Source organism: Stenella coeruleoalba (genome assembly GCF_951394435.1).
Source record: "Stenella coeruleoalba genome assembly, chromosome: 6".
Lineage (NCBI taxonomy): Eukaryota > Metazoa > Chordata > Mammalia > Artiodactyla > Delphinidae > Stenella > Stenella coeruleoalba.
In genome coordinates this window covers 59686112-59692111 of record NC_137151.1, presented here as the reverse complement: position 1 = coordinate 59692111, position 6000 = coordinate 59686112, and positions in this window count along the sequence as shown.

Here is a 6000-nt window from a genome sequence, read left to right as displayed (position 1 = left end):
AGGGTAATGGGTGAGAGAATAGTGTGTAAATGTTATATGTTCTGACTATGTGGAAAGAATTCCATTAAAAATATGAGGAGAGGAAAGGGAGAAGGGTGAAATTTGGAAAAGGTAACTGACTGTTGTATATATGAGTGTCAGTGAGTACCATTTAAAACTGACAGACGAGATAGTGAAAAGGTTTTTTAAGAAAAAAGAAAATTAAGGGCACTGTAACAGGTACACGTATAAAGATTACTAGAACAAAACAGAATCTTTCCAAAAAACCAAATTAAATACTAAAAGAAAATTTTGTTATATTTATTGTAAATAAAACATATCAATTATAGCATAAAATAATATGTCAGAATTGAAACAAAATGTACTTATAACATTAAGAGTACAAGGGCAGGGACTTCCCTGGTGGTCCAGTGGTTAAGGCTTCGATTTCCAATGTAGGGGGTGTGAGTTCGATCCCTGGTTGGGGAGCTAAGATCCCACATGCCCCATGGCCAAAAAACCAAAACATAAAGCAGAAGCAATATTGTAACAAATTCAATAAAGACTTTAAAAAAATTGTCCACATCAAAAAAAAAAAAAAGTACAAGGGCAAGAATGTCTTCACTCAACACTTTTATTTGACATACTGGAAATCCTAACTAGTGCAACAAGACAAGAAAAAGAAACAAAAGATATACAGAATGAGTAGGAGAAAATAAAACTGTTTTTATTTGCAGATGCAATAATTGTCTATGTAGAAAATGCAAAGAATCTTTAAAATAACCTACTAGAGCTAATAAGCAGTTTTGGTGAGTAGCAGGATATAAGGTCAATATATAAACATCAATTGCTTTCCTATGTATCAGTAATGAAAAACAAGAATTTAAAAAAATACCATTTACAATACTATCAGAAAGTCAAACACTTAGGCATAAATTTAACAACATATATACAGAATCTATGTGTAGAAAACTGCAAAATACTGCTGAAAGAAATTAAAGCTGAAGTAAATGAATGGATAGATATTTGTGTTCATGGATTGGAAGACTCAATATAGTCAGACTGTCAGTTCTTTCCATCTTGATCTATAGGTTTAATGCAATCCGAATCTAAATTCCAGGGAGCTATTTTGTCACTATTGATAAACTGATTCAAAAGTTTACATGGAAAGGCAAAAGACTTGCAATCCTATTTAATGTAATATTTTTTCTGCATCAGTTACCATATTTCCTTTTAAAAATAGATTATTTTTATTCTTAATTCTAGACTTTCATTTTAGTAAAAACATATCATTAAAATATCTGAAAAGGTAAACTGGTTATTGGAAAATTACCTTGGAAACCAAACTCAAGTGTATCATCATGGGATGCACTTTTGCCATTCTTAAGGAAATTGGCGGTTAGTTGTTGATTTTGTTGCTCTGGAATTCCATTTTAAACTTTTCATCATTGTATACTCTAAAGCATTATACATGCCTGGTGGCAAGTATGCTGAGTGTGTACAATTTGATTCACTTCATTGCTTAGATGTTCAATACACATCATCGGAATATACCAACTGAAAATCACAATTTGCTTTTTACTGAACCTAAGGGACTTATCAATACTGATGATTCTTTTCACTCAGGCTTCTGTTCCTGGTGCAATCTTTGAGACAGCTGATCAATGACTGGGTGCTGTGTGAAAACCCATTATGATCCCCAAGGAAGGCATAGCGCTGTGTTCTTTTTATAGCACAGGAAACTTCTGAAAAGCCTGCAACTACTCCCTTTGGCTTCTTGACTGAGGGTGGCCTATTTAGAAAATAAGAACTACAAACCCAGAGAGAAAGAAAGAAAAGAAAGAAGTAGGTTTCCTCTATTTAAAAATTTTCCAAACTCATTATAGATCTCTATGGAACAGAGTTAAAGTTAAATAGCATTATGGAACTAAAAAATTAGGTGAAAATTTATTAAACAAAAACAAAACTCAAAAAACTCAGTAGTTCAGTCTGGTAATAGAGTCTGTAAAATCAGATCGAAATTCTGTCCTTACTTAATCCTGCACATGAGTTGAATAGCTAAAATTTATGAAATCTGCTATTACTGATCATTATACTTAGAGCAGCTAAGTTTTGATTTGTATCATAACCACCTGGAGAACTTGTGAAACTAATAGATAGCTAAGCCCCTGCCCCCACAAATTTACTATATGAAATCTCCTGCAGATTGATCTTTTCTGGTTTTAACTAGCTCCTTAGGTAATTTTGATGCACACCAATATCATGAATCACTGTCTTAGCACATGGTCAGCCCTCTAACATGGTGCAGGAAAGTAATTTCTTATTGATTACTCATTATCTGTATCCAGTATGTAGAGGACCTATTTCTTTTGGTGCAGCTACACTTCTTTGCCATCATTTTTTTGGGAATTTCACTTGACATTAATATATCTATCCTGTAGTAGTAAGAGAAGGGAAAGAGAGATGAAACAAAAATTTGTCAAATTTTCTTCTCAAAGGTTTTGGTAAAAGATTGAGTAAGAAATAGATTAAAATCAATTTTAAGAATTGTCTGGGGATTTTGTTATCTATACTCTCCATGTTTTTGGTTACCACAGATTAATAGAGGTGATTTTATTACCTTTGATCCTAAATAGGCCCTAAAACAGGTTCAAGAGTCATAGCACTGGAGAAGTAGCAACAGTCTCAGAAATTGTCTAAATTACCTCAGCTTTTTGATATGGAACCTGAATGATTTTTAAAAAATATTTATACAGGGTTTCACTTTGCATGATGGCTGCTTCAAACGAATACAAGTCAGCAATAGCATGTAGGGTTGTTAACTTTTAACAAATGAGCATAATGTGATCATGAAGTCATATGTACATCTACTCACGCTTATAAAACAGATTATAAGATGTAGCTGTTCTTGAGCCAACCAGTTTGAAAGAAAGGAAAAATGTGAAGAACAATTTACAAAGAAGGATGTGTGAAGAACCTAAAGAACTTATAAGGGGGGACCTTCAAGATGGCGGAGGAGTAAGACATGGAGATCACCTGCCTCCCCCAAAATACATCAAAAATACAGCTACATGTGAAACAACTCCTACAGAACACCTACTGAATGCTGGCAGAAGACCTCAGACTTCCCAAAAGGCAAGCAAATACCCATGTACCTGGGTAGGGCAAAAGAAAAAAGAAAAAACAGAGACAAAAGAATAGGGATGGGACCTGCACCTCTGGGAGGGAGCTGTGAAGGAAGAAAAGTTTCCACACACTAGGAAGCCCCTTCACTGGTGGAGATGGGGGTGGGTGGGGAGGAACCTTTGGAGCCATGGAGGAGAGCACAGCAATAGGGTTGCAGAAGGCAAAGCGGAGACATTCCCACACAGAGAATCGGGGCCGACCAGCACTCACCAGCCTGAGAGGCTTGTCTGCTCACCTGCTGGGGCGCGTGATGGTTGGAAGCTGATGCTCTGGCTTAGGAGGCCAGACCCCAGGGAGAGGACTGGGGTTGGCTGCGTAAACACAGCCTGAAGGGGGCTAGTGCGCCACAGCTAGCTGGGAGAGAGTCCAGAAAAAGATCTGGACTTGCCTAAGAGGCAGAGACCATTGTTTCGGGGTGCGCAAGGAGAGGGGATTCCTTCCCCATCTGCCCACAGAAGGCAGAGCATTGCCTAAACAAGCTCCAAAGATGGGCGCGAGCTGCGGCTATCAGCTCGGACCCCAGAGACAAGCATGAAATGCTAACGCTACTGCTGCAGCCACCACGAATCCTATCTGCAAGCACAGGTCACTATCCACACAGCCACCCTGGGAGCCTGTGCAGCCCACCACTACCAGGATCCTGTCATCCAGAGACAACTTCCCCATGAGAACAAATGGCGCCTCTCAGGCTGTTGCAAAGTCATGGTGGCCTTTGCCACCACCGGCTTGCCTCACATTCCAATTATAACTACCGTATCCCACCCTCCCCCTGGTCTGAATGAGCAAGAGCCCCCTTCAGCCGCTGCTTTCACCCCCTCCTGTCTGGGCGGGGAACAGATGCCTGACGGCAACCTACACACAGAGGTGGGGACACAACCAAAGCTGAAACCCAGGAGCTGTGTGAACAAAGAAGAGAAAGGGAAATTTTTCCATGCAGCCTCAGGAAGAGTGGATTAAATCCCCACAATCAACTTGACGAACCTTGCATCTGTGGAATACCTTAACATACAACGAATCGTCCCAAAAATGAGGCAGTGGACTTTGGGAGCAACTGTAGACTTAGGGTTTGCTGTCTGTGACTGATTTGTTTCTGATTTTTATGTTTATCTTAGTTTAGTTTTTAGCACTTGTAATCATTGGTGGATTTGTTATTGGTTTGGTTGCTCTCTTCTTTTTTTTATTATTTAAAAATTTTTTTTATTTTAATAATTTATTTTTTTATTTAATTATTTTTTTCTTTCTTTTTTCTCCCTTTTCTTCTGAGCCGTGTGGTTGACGGGGTCTTGGTGCTCTGGCCTGGTGTCAGGCCTGAGCTTCTGAGGTGGCAGAGCCGAGTACAGGATGCTGGACCACTAGGGACCTCCCAGTCCTATGTAATATCAATTGGCAAGAGCTCTCCCAGAGAACTCCATCTTATCGCTAAGACCCAGCTCCACCCAACGGCCAACAAGCTCCAGTGCTGGATGCCCCAGGACAAACAACTAGCAGAACAGGAACACAACCCCACCCAGTTGCAGAGAAGGTGCCTAAAATCATACTAAGTTCACAGACACCCCCAAAACACACCACTGGATGCAGCCCTGCCCACCAGAAAGACAAGATCCAGCCTTATCCACCAGAACACAGGAACCAATCATCTCCACCAGGAAACCTACACAAGCCACTGAACCAACCTTACCTACTGGGGAAAACACCAAAAACAATGGGAACTACAAACCTGCAGCCTGAGAAAAGGAGACCCCAAACACAGTAAGTTAAACAAAATGAGAAGACAGAGAAATATGGAAGCAGATGAAGGAGCAAGGTAAAAAACCACCAGACCAAACAAATAAAGAGGAAGAAGGCAGTCTACCTGAAAAGGAATTCAGGGTAATGATAGTAAAGATGATCCAAAATCTTGGAAATAGAGAAAATACAAGAGCGCTTAACTAGGACCTAGAAGAACTAAAGAGCAAACAAACAATGATGAACAACACACTAAATGAAATGAAAAATTCTCTAGAAGGAATCAATAGCAGAATAACTGAGGCAGAAGAACGGATAAGTGACGGGGAAGATAAAATAGTGGAAATAATGACCACAGAGCAGAATAAAGACAAAAGAATGAAAAGAATTGAGGACAGTCTCAGAGACCACTGGGACAACATTAAATGCACCAACATTTGAATTATAGGGTTCCCAGAAGAACAGGAAAACAAAGGGTCTGAGAAAATATTTGAAGAGATTATAGTTGAAAACTTCCCTAACATGGGAAAGGAAATAGTCAATCAAGCCCAGGAAGCGCAGAGAGTCCCATACAGGATAAATCCAAGGAGACATATTAATCAAACTATCAAAAATTAAATACAAAGAAAATAATATTAAAAGCAGCAAGGGAAAAGCAACAAATAATATCCAAGGGTATCCCCATAAGGTTAACAGCTGATCATTCAGCAAAACTCTGCAAGCCAGAAGAGAGTGACAGGACATATTTAAAGTGATGAAAGGGAAAAACCTACAACCAAGATTACTCTACCCAGCAGGGGTCTCATTCAGATTCGACAGAGAAATTAAAACCCTTACAGACAAGCAAAAGTTAAGAGAATTCAGCACCACCAAACCAGCTTTACAACAAATGCTAAAGGAACTTCTCTAAGCAGGAAACACAAGAGAAGGAAAAGACCTACAAAAACACACCCAAAACAATAAAGAAAATGGTAATAGGAACACACATATCGATAATTACGTTAAATGTAAATGGATTAAATGCTCCAATGAAAAGACATAGACTGGCTGAATGGATACAAAAACAAGTCCATATATATGCTGTCTACAAGACACCCACTTCAGACCTAG